The sequence below is a fragment of the Camarhynchus parvulus genome, unplaced genomic scaffold (genome assembly GCF_901933205.1).
Source record: "Camarhynchus parvulus unplaced genomic scaffold, STF_HiC, whole genome shotgun sequence".
NCBI classification, from domain to species: domain Eukaryota; kingdom Metazoa; phylum Chordata; class Aves; order Passeriformes; family Thraupidae; genus Camarhynchus; species Camarhynchus parvulus.
In genome coordinates this window covers 1-14,574 of record NW_022148620.1, presented here as the reverse complement: position 1 = coordinate 14,574, position 14,574 = coordinate 1, and the positions used below count along the sequence as shown (strand labels likewise).

At 60.7% G+C, this 14,574-nt stretch overlaps 1 pseudogene; it reads left to right on the top strand.

The window, feature by feature from the left end:
• The first annotated feature begins 2,549 nt into the window (after nt 1-2,549).
• Nucleotides 2,550-14,484, top strand: LOC115916972 (annotated as a pseudogene).
• Nucleotides 14,485-14,574: the final 90 nt, after the last annotated feature.

Sequence of the window (14,574 nt, the reverse complement as noted above, 5' to 3'; positions counted from 1 at the left end):
CCCTAAAAAATCCCAAAACACCCCCTAAAAAAACCTGAAAAAACCAATGAAAAATCCTCGCCAAATCCTCAAAACCCCGGCAAAACCCCAAAAATCCCTAAAAGTTCCTAAAGAATCCCGAATCCGAGAAGTTGCCAATAAATTCCCCTGAAACTCTCTCTTTTGCTTTGCGCAGAAGGCCAAGAAGAAGCCCCTGAGGTGCTGCCGGCGGCCGAGCTGGGCTGCCGCCGGGCCGCCCCGGCTGAAGGTGCTGCTGCAGGTGTGGAGCCCAGGGCCGGGGGCGAGGGTGGAGAGCGTGGAGAGCCTGGGGGAAACTGAGGCACGCCGCCGATCTGACACCCCAGTGCCTCCCAGTTCATCCCAGTTTAACCCAGTAACCCCCAGTGCCATCCCTGCTCTGTCCCAGTTCATCCCAGTTTGTCCCAGTTTGTCCCAGTGCTGTATGGGGAGAGTGTAGAGAACTGCTGGGGAAACTGAGGCACGCCGCCGCATCTGACACCCCAGTGCCTCCCAGTTCATCCCAGTATAACCCAGTAACACCCCAGTGCCATCCCAGTTCATCCCAGTTTGTCCCAGTCCCCCTATTGGGGTAGAGCATCGAGAATCTGCTGGGGAAACTGAGGCACGCCGGCCGCATCTGACACACCAGTGCCTCCCAGTTCATCCCAGTTCATCCCAGTAATGCCCCCAGTGCCATCCCAGTGCCTCCCAGTTCATCCCAGTTCATCCCAGTAACCCCCCAGTGCCATCCCTGGTCTGTCCCAGTTCATCCCAGTTTGTCCCAGTGCTGTACGGGGTGGAGAATCTGCTGGGGAAACTGAGGCACGCCGGCCGCATCTGACACCCCAGTGCCTCCCAGTTCATCCCAGTATAACCCAGTTCATCCCAGTAACCCCCCAGTGCCATCCCAGTTCATCCCAGTTTGTCCCAGTCCCCTATTGGGGATAGAGCGTGGAGAGCCTGCTGGGGAAACTGAGGCACGCCGGCCGCATCTGACACCCCAGTGCCTCCCAGTTCATCCCAGTTCATCCCAGTAACCCCCCAGTGCCATCCCTGGTCTGTCCCAGTTCATCCCAGTTTGTCCCAGTGCTGTACGGGGTGGAGAATCTGCTGGGGAAACTGAGGCACGCTGGCCGCATCTGACACACCAGTGCCTCCCAGTTCATCCCAGTATAACCCAGTAACCCCCCAGTGCCATCCCTGGTCTGTCCCAGTTCATCCCAGTTCATCCCAGTTCATCCCAGTTTGTCCCAGTCCCCTATTGGGGGTAGAGCATCGAGAATCTGCTGGGGAAACTGAGGCACGCCGGCCGCATCTGACACACCAGTGCCTCCCAGTTCATCCCAGTTTAACCCAGTTCATCCCAGTAACACCCCAGTGCCTCCCAGTTCATCCCAGTATAACCCAGTTCATCCCAGTAACCCCCCAGGGCCATCCCTGGTCTGTCCCAGTTCATCCCAGTTTGTCCCAGTCCCCTATTGGGGATAGAGCGTGGAGAGCCTGCTGGGGAAACTGAGGCACGCCGGCCGCATCTGACACCCCAGTGCCTCCCAGTTCATCCCAGTTCATCCCAGTAACCCCCCAGGGCCATCCCAGTGTCTCCCAGTTCATCCCAGTTTGTCCCAGTGCTGCACGGGTGGAGAATCTGCTGGGGAAACTGAGGCACGCCGGCCGCATCTGACACACCAGTGCCTCCCAGTTCATCCCAGTATAACCCAGTGCCATCCCTGGTCTGTCCCAGTTCATCCCAGTTTGTCCCAGTTTGTCCCAGTCCCCTATTGGGGGTAGAATGTCAAGAATCTGCTGGGGAAACTGAGGCACGCCGGCCGCATCTGACACACCAGTGCCTCCCAGTTCATCCCAGTATAACCCAGTTCATCCTGGTTCACCACAGTGCCTTCCCAGTTCGTCCCAGTCCCTCCCAGTTCGTCCCAGTCCCTCCCAGTCTGGCCCAGTTCCCCCAGTGCCTTTCCCCAACCCCAATAAAGGGGCGTGGCCAGTCCATGACGTCATCGCGTTCTGTCGGAGGGGGCGTGGCTTAAAGGGGACGAGGGCGGGGCCATACCCTGGCCCAGTTTTTACTGGTTTGGGGTGGGTTTTGCTGCGGTGCGTCCCAGTATAAACCAGTTTGTCCCAGTTCAGCCCCAGTTTGTCCCAGTTCAGGTCCTGGTGGGTCCCAGTTTGTCCCAGTATAGCCCAGTGAGTCCCAGACCGGTCCCAGGGTATTCCCAGTATGATTCAGCGGCTCCCAGTTTGTCCCAGTTCGTCCCAGTTCGTCCCAGTTTCTCCCCGGCGCCTCCGCGTTGCTCAGCAACGCCTCGCCCCGCCCCCAGCGCTGTCAATCACCACGTCGCCCAATCAGAACGCGATTCACCGCGCCGTCCGCATGGGCGGGCCTTCACCTGACAGACAGCGCCCTGAACCAATGGGAAGACGCGGCGGGCGGGCGCTGCGGCAGGGCCGACCAATCAGCGCCGCGGAAGCCCTGCAGGAGCGGAGCGGGCGGCCCCGTGCGGCCCCTCAGAGCCGGGGCGGCGGCGGCGGCGAAGATGGCGGCGGCGGACGGCGACGATTCGCTTTTACCCCATCGCGGTGCTCATCGACGAGCTCCGCAACGAGGACGTGCAGGTACCGCTGCCGGGGCCTCGCCGCGATACCCCCGGGGCCTTTCCGAGGTTTCGGGGCCCCTTCCGTGGCCACCGGGGCCCGGCCGCCATCGCCCCGCTGATCCGCGGCCCGGCTGCTGATGGCCGCCATGAGACGGCCTCTCGCTGATTGGTTGAGGGGCCCGGTCCCCAGGCGCGCGCGAATGGGCGGCGGCGTTACATGTGTGGGGCGGTTGGGGAGGGGGGGTTGCGGTGAAAGGCGCGTTCTGATTGGCTGGAGGGGCGGTTTGGGTTTGTAAGGGGCGTTCTGATTGGTCCGCAGCGCGCTCAGGGGGGGTTGAATCCGCCCCGCCCGCCGCAGCGCCCCCCAGCGGCGGGGCAGCGCGGCGCCCTCCTCGCCGCAGCCAATGGCAGCGCGAGGCCGCGGCAGCGCCGCTCTCCATTGGCAGCCGCTTGCATGGGCGGGGCTTATCGGAGCCAATCGTGGGCCTCCTCTCTGCCGCGGCGCCGCTGCGGAGCCGTGAGTCGCCGCTCCTGGATTGGCCGCGGCGCGCGTTGGGGCGGGGTTTCCTCATGAGGGGGAGGCGATTCCCGCCCTTTTTACCCCTCAATTTTCCCCAAATTTTCCCTGAATCTCCCCCCATTTTTCCCTTCCCAGCTGCGCCTCAACAGCATCAAGAAGCTCTCAACCATCGCTGGCTGGGCGTGGAGCTTAACCCGCAAGAGCTGAGCTCCTCCCTTTCCTCACCGCACCGAAATTCCTGGGGAAGGCCCCAAAACTTGAGGGGGAAACTCCCAAAATTTGAGGGGAAACTCCCAAAATTTGAGGGGGAAACTCCCAAAACTTGAGGGGGAAACTCCCAAAATTTGAGGGGAAACTCCCAAAATTTGAGGGGAAACTCCCAAAATTTGAGGGGAAAACTCCCAAAACTTGAGGGGAAAACTCCCAAAATTTGTGGGCGAGGAGTCCCCAAAATCCACGTGGGGGCGGGGAGGTGGCAAAATTCCCCCGGAAACGCCAAAAATGGCCCGGATTTTGGGTTGCGGGCGGGGTTTTGGTGAGGTGGGCGGGGCCTGGTGGTGATTGACAGGTGTCAGAGGGCCAGGTGAGTGACAGGTGTGTGTCACCTGTGCGTCGCAGACACCATCTACGATGAGGACGCAGGTGCTGCTGGCCCTGGCGGAGCAGCTGGGCACCTTCACCGCCCTCGGGGGGGGGACCCGAAGTGCGCACTGCCTGCTGGTAGGGGAGAAACGCACCTGGGGGTAAAACTCACCTGGGGAACCCCAAAACTCACCTGGGGAACCCCAAAATGCATCTGGGGGGTTAAAAACTCACCTGGGGGTGTAAAAAACTCACCTGGGGGGGTAAAAACTGAACTGGGGAACCCCGAAACTCACCTGGGGGGAGAAAAACTCACCTGGGGAACCCCAAAATGCACCTGGGGGTGTAAAAACACACCTGGGGAACCCCAAAATGCACCTGGGGGGCCTGAAGCTCACCTGGGGAAGGCCCAGATGTACCTGGGGAGCTGAAATCGCACCTGGGGAACATCAGAGCGCAACCTGGGTGGGGCTGAAACACACCTGGGAGCTGTGAACCCCCGTCCTGTGACCACCCCGTGTCCGTCTGTCTGTCCCATGTTCGTGTGTCCATCCCGTGTCCATCTGTCCGTCCTGTGTCCGTGTGACCACGCTGTGTCCACCTGTCTGTCCTGTGTCCACCCTGTGTCCACCTGTCCATCCCACGTTCTTCTGTCCGTCCTGTGTCCATCTGTCCGTCCCATGTTCGCGTGTCCATCCTGTGTCCGTCTGTCCACCCCGGGTTCCTCTGTCCATCCTGTGTCCATCTGTCCATCCTGTGTCCACCTGTCCATCCCATGTTCCTCTGTCCATCCTGTGTCCATCTGACCACCCTGTGTCCATCTCACCACCCCGTGTCCACCTGTGCATTCTGTGTCCATCTGACCACCCCATGTTCCTCTGCCCATCCTGTGTCCATCTGACTACCCACTGTCCATCTGATCATCCCATGTTCCTCTGTCCATTCTGCATCCATTTGACCATCCAGTGTCCATCTGACCACCCCGTGTCCACCTGCCTATCCCATGTTCCTGTGTCCATCCCATGTTCCTCTGTCCATCTCATGTTCCTCTGTCCATGCTGTGTCCACCTGTCCATCCTGTGTCCATCTGACCACCCAGTGTCCATCTGACCACCCTGTGTCCACCTGTCCATCCCATGTTCCTCTGACCACCCTGTGTCCATCTGTCCATCCCATGTTCCTCTGCCCATCCCATGTTCCTCTGTCCATCCCATGTTCCTCTGACCACCCTGTGTCCATCTGACCATCTTGTGTCCATCTGACCACCCAGTGTCCACCCGCCCATCCCACATTCCTCTGTCCACCCTGTGTCCATCTGTCCATCCCACATTCCTCTGTCCGTCCTGTGTCCATCTGACCATCCTGTGTCCCATCTGATGGCCCCGTGTCCACCTGCCCATCCCATGTTCCTCTGTCCATCCCATGTCCATCTGACCACCCCAGTGTCCATCTGACCACCCAGTGTCCACCTGCCCATCCCATGTTCCTCTGTCCATCCCACGTCGATCTGCCCACCCAATCTCCACCTGCCCACCCAATGTCCACTCACTGCCCACTCAATGTCCACTCACTGCCCACCCAATGTCCACTCACTGCCCACTCACTGCCCACCCAATGTCCACTCACTGCCCACCCAATGTCCACTCACTGCCCACCCAGTGTCCACTCACTGTCCACTCCCTGTCCGCCCGCAGCCGCCGCTGGAGAGCCTGGCCACGGTGGAGGAGACGGTGGTGCGGGACAAGGCGGTGGAGTCGCTGCGCGCCGTGTCGCACGAGCACTCGCCGCCGGACCTCGAGGGTCACTTCGTGCCGCTGGTCAAGCGCCTGGCCGGAGGCGACTGGTTCACGTCGCGCACCTCGGCCTGCGGCCTCTTCAGCGTCTGCTACCCTCGCGTGTCCAGCCCGGTCAAGGCCGAGCTGCGCCAGTGAGTGACCCGCGGGGTGACCCAGGGGTCACTGGGGGACCATGGGGTCATTGGGGTGACCATGGGGTCATTGGGATGGGTATGGGGTCACTGGGGTGACCATGGGGTCATTGGGGTGACCCAGGGGTCATTGGGGTGACCAATCCATACTTGGGGTCATTGGGGTGACCAAGGGGTCACTGGGGTGACCAATCCATCCTTGGGCTGACCACGGGGTCATTGGGGTGACCACAGGGTCAGTGGGGTGGGTATGGGGTCATTGGGGTGACCAATCCATTCTTGGGGTCACTGGGGTGACCATGGGGTCATCAAGGTGACCATGGGGTCGTTGGAGTGACCGATCCATCCTTGGGGTCATTGGGGTGACCAAGGGGTCACTGGGGTGACCAATCCATCCTTGGGCTGACCACGGGGTCATTGGGGTGACCATGGGGTCATTGGGATGACCACAGGGTCATTGGGATGGGTATGGGGTCACTGGGGTGACCCAGGGGTCACTGGGGTGACCAATCCATCCTTGGTCTGACCACGGGGTCATTGGGGTGACCACAGGGTCAGTGGGGTGGGTATGGGGTCGTTGGGGTGACCACTCCATCCTTGGGGTCATTGGGGTGACCACGGAGTCATTGGGATGACCGTGGGATTGTCGAGGTGACCATGGGGTCATTGGGGTGACTAATACATCCTTGGGGTCCTTGGGGTGACCACAGGGTCACTGGGGTGACCATGGGGTCATCGAGGTGACCATGGCGTCATTGAGGGGACCACGGGGTTGTTGAGGTGACCACGGGGTCATTGGGGTGACCACGGGGTCATTGGGTGACCATGGGTTCGTTGGGGTGACCAATCCATGCTTGGGGTCACTGGGGTGACCATGGGGTTGTTGGGGTGACCATGGGGTCGTTAGGGTGACCATGGGGTCATTGGGATGGGTATGGGGTCATTGGGATGACCACAGGGTCATTGGGATGGGTATGGGGTCACTGGGGTGACCAATCCATCCTTGGGCTGACCACGGGGTCATTGGGGTGACCATGGGGTCATTGGGATGACCACAGGGTCATTGGGATGGGTATGGGGTCACTGGGGTGACCAATCCATCCTTGGGCTGACCACGGGGTCATTGGGGTGACCACAGGGTCAGTGGGGTGGGTATGGGGTCGTTGGGGTGACCAGTCCATCCTTGGGGTCATTGGGGTGACCACGGAGTCATTGGGATGACCATGGGATTGTCGAGGTGACCATGGGGTCATTGGGGTGACTAATACATCCTTGGGGTCCTTGGGGTGACCACAGGGTCACTGGGGTGACCACGGGGTCATTGGGGTGACCACGGGGTCATCGAGGTGACCATGGCGTCATTGAGGTGACCACGGGGTTGTTGAGGTGACCACAGGGTCATTGGGGTGACCACGGGGTCATTGGGTGACCATGGGGTCGTTGGGGTGACCAATCCATGCTTGGGGTCACTGGGGTGACCATGGGGTCATTGGGATGGGTATGGGGTCATTGGGGTGACCAATCCATCCTTGGGCTGACCACGGGGTCATTGGGGTGACCACAGGGTCAGTGGGGTGGGTATGGGGTCATTGGGGTGACCAATCCATCCTTGGGGTCATTGGGGTGACCATGGGGTCGTCAAGGTGACCATGGGGTCATTGGGGTGACGAAGGGGTCACTGGGGTGACCAATCCATCCTTGGGCTGACCACGGGGTCATTGTGGGGACCATAGGGATATTGGGGTGATCGTGGGGTCATTGGGATGACCATGGGGTCGTCAAGATGACCATGGGGTCATTGGGGTGACCACAGGGTCAGTGGGGTGGGTATGGGGTCATTGGGGTGACCAGTCCATCGTTGAGGTGACCGTGGGGTCATTGGGGTGACCACAGGGTCATTAAGGTGACCATAGGGTCAGTGGGGTGACCCGTCCATCCTTGGGGTTGCTGGGGTGACCACAGGGTCACCAACCCATCCCAGGTGTGCCCAGGTGTCCCCCAGGTGTGCCCGCAGGTACTTCCAGGTGCCCTTAGGTGACCCTTAGGTGTACCTGGGCCATACCCAGCTGTACTCAGGTGTGCCCAGGTGCCCCCCAGGTGTGCCCAGGTGACCCAGGTGTGCCCGCAGGGACTTCCGGAACCTGTGCTGGGACGACACACCCATGGTGCCCATAGGCATAGACCCTTAGGTGTACCTGGACCATACCCAGGTGTGCCCAGCTGTACTCAGGTGTGCCCAGGTGTACACAGGTGTGCCCGCAGGGACTTTCAGGTGCCCTTAGGTGACCCTTAGGTGTACCTGGGCCATACTCAGCTGTACTCAGGTGCCCCCCAGGTGTGCCCAGGTGCCCCCCAGGTGTGCCCAGGTGACCCAGGTGTGCCCGCAGGTACTTCCAGGTGCCCTTAGGTTACCCTTAGGTGATCCATAGGTGTACCTGGACCATACCCAGGTGTGCCCAGCTGTACTCAGGTGTGCCCAGGTGTACACAGGTGTGCCCAGGTGTGCCCGCAGGGACTTCCAGGTGCCCTTAGGTGACCCTTAGGTGTACCTGGGCCATACCCAGCTGTACTCAGGTGCCCCCCAGGTGTGCCCAGGTGACCCAGGTGTGCCCGCAGGTACTTCCGGAACCTGTGCTCGGACGACACGCCCATGGTGCGGCGCGCGGCCGCCTCCAAGCTGGGCGAGTTCGCCAAGGTGCTGGAGCTGGAGCACGTCAAGAGCGAGATCATCCCCATGTTCTCCAACCTGGCCTCCGACGAGCAGGTACGGCGCACCTGGCGCACCTGGGCGGCACCTGGGGGCACCTGGGAACACCTGGGGGGGGTTTGGGCACACCTGAGGGGCGTCTGGGCACACCTAGGGGCACCTGGGGGTTACCTGTGCACACCTGGACGTTCCTGTGGGCACCTGGTGCACCTGGGCACACCTGGGCAGGGTTTGGGCACATCTGGGGGTTACCTGTGCACACCTGGAGGCCACCTGGATATCCCTGTGGGCACCTGGGCACACCTGGGGGGCACCTGAGCGGGATTTGGGCACATCTGGGGGTTACCTGTGCACACCTGTGCACACCTGGAGGCCACCTGGACATTACTGTGGGCACCTGGTGCACCTGGGCACACCTGGGGGGCATCTGAGCGGGGTTTGGGCACACCTGGGGGAGTTTGGGCACATCTAGGGGTTACCTGGGCATACCTGGGTGTCACCTGTGCACACCTGTACACACCTGGAGGTCACCTGGACATTCCTGGGGGGGCACCTGAGGGGTTCTGGGTGCACCTGAGGGGGGGGGGCTGGGGGGCACCTGGGCACACCTGGGGGTCACCTGGACATACCTGGGCACATCTGGGGGTTACCTGAGCACACCTGAGCACACCTGAGCACACCTGTTCAGGACTCGGTGCGGCTGCTGGCAGTGCAGGCGTGCATTGGGGGTTTATCTCAGGGTTATTTCAGGGTTACCTGGGGGTTACCTGTGTCTCACCTGTGCACGCCTGTGCACACCTGTGCGCACCTGTGCTCACCTGTGCCTCACCTGTGCACACCCGTTTAGGACTCGGTGCGGCTGCTGGCAGTGCAGGCGTGCATTGGGGATTTATCTCAGGATTACCTGGGGGTTACCTGAGCTCACCTGAGCACACCTATGCACACCTGTTTAGGACTCGGTGCGGCTGCTGGCGGTGCAGGCGTGCATTGGGGGTTTATCTCAGGGTTACCCGTGTCTCACCTGTGTCTCACCTGTGCGCACCTGTGCTCACCTGAGCTCACCTGTGCACACCTGTGCGCTCCTGTGCAGGACTCGGTGCGGCTGCTGGCGGTGGAGGCGTGCGTGAGCATCGCGCAGCTGCTGCCGCAGGAGGAGCTCGAGGGGCTCGTGATGCCCACGCCAAGCGCCAGGCGGCCGAGGACAAATCCTGGCGCGTGCGCTACATGGTGGCCGACAAGTTCACCGAGGTGAGGGCGCACCTGGGGGGCACCTGGGGGCACCTGGGCACACCTGGGGGGCACCTGGGGGGCACCTGGGCACACCTGGGGGCACCTGGGCGCACCTGGGGGCACCTGGAGGGCAGCTGGGGGCACCTGGGCACACCTGGGGGGCAGCTGGGGGCACCTGGAGGGCAGCTGGGGGCACCTGGGCACACCTGGGGGCACCTGGGCACACCTGGGGGGCAGCTGGGGGCACCTGGGCGCATCTGGGCAGGGTTTGGGGAGGTTGGGACGGGTTTTGGGGGGTTTGGGGCAATTGAGGACATACCTGGGCACATCTGGCTGCACCTGGGGCACACATCTGGGGGCACATGTGGGGTAAACATCTGGGGCAAACATCTGGGGCACATCTGGGTGCACATCTGGACACACCTGGGGCACATCTGGGGACACATCTGGGGGTGCACATCTGGGGCAACCACCTGGGTGCACATCTGGGTCAAACATCTGGGGCACATCTGGGCACACCTGGGGCACATCTGGCTGCACCTGGGGTGCACATCTGGGCTGTACATCTGGGCGCACTTGACACACACCTGGGGCCCATCTGGATGCACATCTGGGAAACACCTGGGCACACCTGGGGCACACCTGAGCACACCTGGATGCATCTGGGGCACACCTGCGCGCACCTGGGGCACACCTGGGCACATCTGCGCGCACCTGGGGCACACCTGGGGCACACCTGGGCACACCTGGGCACACCTGGACACACCTGGGCACACCTGGATGCATCTGGGGCACACCTGCGCGCACCTGGGGCACACCTGGGCACATCTGCGCGCACCTGGGGCACACCTGGGCACACCTGGGGCACACCTGGGCACACACCTGGGGCACACCTGGACACACCTGGGCACACCTGGACGCCCCCGGGCCGTGCCCCCGCAGCTGCAGCGCGCCGTGGGCCCCGAGATCACCAAGACCGACCTGGTGGGCGCCTTCCAGAGCCTGATGAAGGACTGCGAGGCCGAGGTGCGCTCAAAGCATTGGGTCAAAGGTCAGCGGCCACGCCCACCCCCGCGCCCCCAGAACGCCCCGAATTCCCCCAGACCCGCCCCTGGTGTCGCCAGCCCAATTTCGGTGGTTTTCAACCCAAATTTGGTGTCCCCAGCCCAAGTTTGGTGTCTCTAACCCAATTTTATTGTTTTTCAACCCAAATTTGGTGTCCCAACCCAACTTTGGTGTTTCCAACCCAATTTTAGCGTTTTTCAACCCGACTTTGGTGTCTCCATCTCAACTTTGGTGTCCCCTACTCAACTTCGGCATCTCCAACCCAATTTCAGTGTTTTTCAACCCAATTTTGGTATCCCAACCCAACTTTGGTGTCCCCAACCCAATTTTGATATTTTTCAACCCATTTTTGTTGTCCCCAACCCAATTTTGGTGTTTCCAACCCAATTTTGTTGTTTCCAACCCAAATTTGATGTCCCCAACCAAACTTTGGTATCTCCAGCCCAATTTCGGTGGTTTTCAACCCAATTTTGGTATCCCAACCCAACTTTGGTGTCCCCAACCCATTTTTGGTGTTTCCAACCCAAATTTGATGTTGCCATCCCAACTTTGGCATCTCCAGCCCAATTTCGGTGGTTTTCAACCTGATCTTGGTGTCCCCAACCCAATTTTAGCATTTTTCAACCCAAATTTGGTATCCCCAACCCAACTTTGGCGTCTCCAACCCAATTTCAGTGTTTTTCAACCTAATTTTGGTGTTCCCACCCCAATTTTGCTATCCCCAACCCAACTTTGGTGTCCCCAACCCAATTTGACGTTTTTCAACCCAACTTTGGTGTCCCCAACCCAATTTTGGTGTTCTTCAACCCAAATTTGATGTCGCTATCCCAACTTTGGCATCTCCAACCCAATTTCGGTGTTTTTCAACCCAATTTTGGTATCCCAACCCAACTTTGGTGTTTCCAACCCAATTTGACGTTTTTCAACCCATTTTTGGTGTCCCCAACTCAACTTTGGTGTCTCCAACCCAATTTTGGTGTTTTTCAACCCAAATTTGATGTCCCCATCCCAAATTTGGCGTCTCCGACCCAATTTTAGCGTTTTTTAACCGAAATTTGGTGTTCCCAACCGGATTTTGATGTCCCCACCCCAACTTTGGAGTCCCCAACCCAAATTTGGTGTCCCCTCCCCAAATTTGGTGTCCTTTAACCCAACTTTGATGTCCCCAACCCAATTTTGGGATTTTTTTAACCCAAGTTTGTTGTTTTTTAACCCAAATTTGTTATTTTTTTACCCAAATTTGTTGTTTTGCACCCCAAATTTGGCGTCGCCAGAGTTCTGTGAGAACCTGTCCCCCGACTGCCGCGAGGCCGTGATCATGGGCCAGATCCTGCCCTGCATCAAGGTGAGCACCTGGGGGCACCTGGGCACACCTGGGGGCACCTGGGCACACCTGGGGGCACCTGGGATACACCTGGGCACACCTGGGATACACCTGGGACACACCTGGGGGCACCTGGAGGGCACCTTGGGGGCACCTGGGACACACCTGGGGGCACCTGGGCACACCTGGGCACACCTGGGATACACCTGGGGGCACCTGGGACACACCTGGGCACACCTGGGGGCACCTGGGATACACCTGGGCACACCTGGGATACACCTGGGGGCACCTGGGCGCACCTGGGATACACCTGGGACACACCTGGGACACACCTGGGACACACCTGGGATACACCTTGGACACACCTGGGACACACCTGGGGACACCTGGGGGCACCTGGGACACACCTGGGATACACCTGGGGATACCTGGGGGCACCTGGGCACACCTGGGATACACCTGGGGATACCTGGGATACAGGTGGAATACACCTGGGGGCACCTGGGACACACCTGGGCACACCTGGGCACCCATCTGGGCACACCTGGGGGCACCTGGGATACACCCGGGGGCACCTGGACACACCTGGGCACACCTCGTGGGCACACATGGCCTTGGAGCCACCCTGAGCCTCTGCCCTGAGGCCAGGTGAGTTCACCTGTGCCCACCTGGGCAGGATGGAGACACACCTGGGCACATCTGGGGGCACCTGGGCACACCTGGGACACACCTGGGCACACCTGAGACACACCTGGGCACACCTGGGGGGCACACCTGGCCTCAGAGCCACCCTGAGCCTCTGCCCTGAGGCCAGGTGAGCTCACCTGCGCCCACCTGTGCCCACCTGCGCAGGAGCTGGTGTCGGACGCCAACCAGCACGTGAAGTCGGCGCTGGCCTCGGTGATCATGGGGCTGTCGCCCATCCTGGGCAAGGACAACACGGTGGAGCACCTGCTGCCCCTGTTCCTGGCACAGCTCAAGGACGAGGTGAGTTGGGCACACCTGGGCACACCTGGGCACACCTGGGTGCACATAGAAACACATGGGGTACACCTGGGCACACACCTGCTGCCCCTGTTCCTGGCACAGCTCAAGGACGAGGTGAGCTACAGCACACCTGGGCACACACCTGGCCACACACCTGGGCACACCTGGGTACACACCTGGGCACACCTGGGTACACACCTGGGCACACCTGGGTACACATAGAAACACATGGGGTACACCTGGGCACACACCTGCTGCCCCTGCTCCTGGCACAGCTCAAGGACGAGGTGAGCTACAGCACACCTGGGTACACACCTGGGCACACCTGGGTGCACATAGAAACACATGGGCTACACCTGGGCACACACCTGCTGCCGCTGTTCCTGGCACAGCTCAAGGATCTAGGTGGGGCTACCCTGGGCACACACCTGGGCACACAATGCACTCCCAGTGTTTTCGCAGCTCCCTCTGGTGGCCACTTTGTGAACTGCAGCTTCCTCCCAGTCCCTCCCAGTCCCTCCCAGTCCCTCCCAGTCCATCCCAGTCCCTCGCAGTTCCATCCCAGTCCATCCCAGTCCCCTCCCAGTCCCTCCGAGTCCCTCCCAGTCCATCCCAGTCCCTCCCAGTCCCTTCCAGTCCATCCCAGTCCATGCCAGTACATCCCAGTTCCCTCCCAGTCCATCCCAGTGCCTCCCAGTATATCCCAGTTCCTCCCAGTCCCCTCCCAGTTAGTCCCAATTCCCTCCCAGTCCATCCCAGTCCATCCCAGTCCCTCCCAGTTCCCTCCCAGTCCCTCCCAGTTCCCTCCCAGTCCATCCCAGTCCCTCCCAGTCCATCCCAGTCCCTCCCAGTCCATCCCAGTGCCCTCCCAGTCACTCCCAGTCCCTCCCAGTCACTCCCATCTCTCCAATGCACTCCCAGTGTTTTCACAACTCCCTCTGGTGGCCACTTTGTGAACTGCAGCTTCCTTCCAGTCATTCCCAGTGCCCTCCCAGTCCATCCCAGTCCCTCCCAGTCATTCCCAGTAACTCCCAGTAACTCCCGGTGTGTCCCAGTAACTCCCAGTCCCTCCCAGTCCATCCCAGTCCCTCCCAGTCCCCTCCCAGTCCATCCCAGTTCCATCCCAGTCCATCCCAGTTCCATCCCAGTCCCTCCCAGTCCATCCCAGTCCCTCCCAGTCCATCCCAGTCCCTCCCAGTCCCTCCCAGTCCCTCCCAGTCACTCCCATCTCTCCAATGCATTCCCAGAGTTTTCGCAGCTCCCTCTGGTGGCCACTTTGTGAACTGCAGCTTCCTTCCAGTCATTCCCAGTCCATCCCAGTCCTTCCCAGTAACTCCCAGTAACTCCCGGTGTGTCCCAGTGCCCCGAGGTGCGGCTGAACATCATCTCCAACCTGGACTGCGTGAACGAGGTGATCGGCATCCGCAGCTCGCGAAAGTCGCTGCTGCCGCCATCGTCGAGCTGGCCGAGGACGCCAAGTGGAGGGTGCGGCTGGCCATCATCGAGTACATGCCGCTGCTGGCCGGCCAGCTGGTGAGACTGGGAGGCACTGGGATGGACTGGGAGGGACTGGGATATACTGGGAGGGACTGGGATGGAGTTCCAGCCCTGTATGGGGCACTG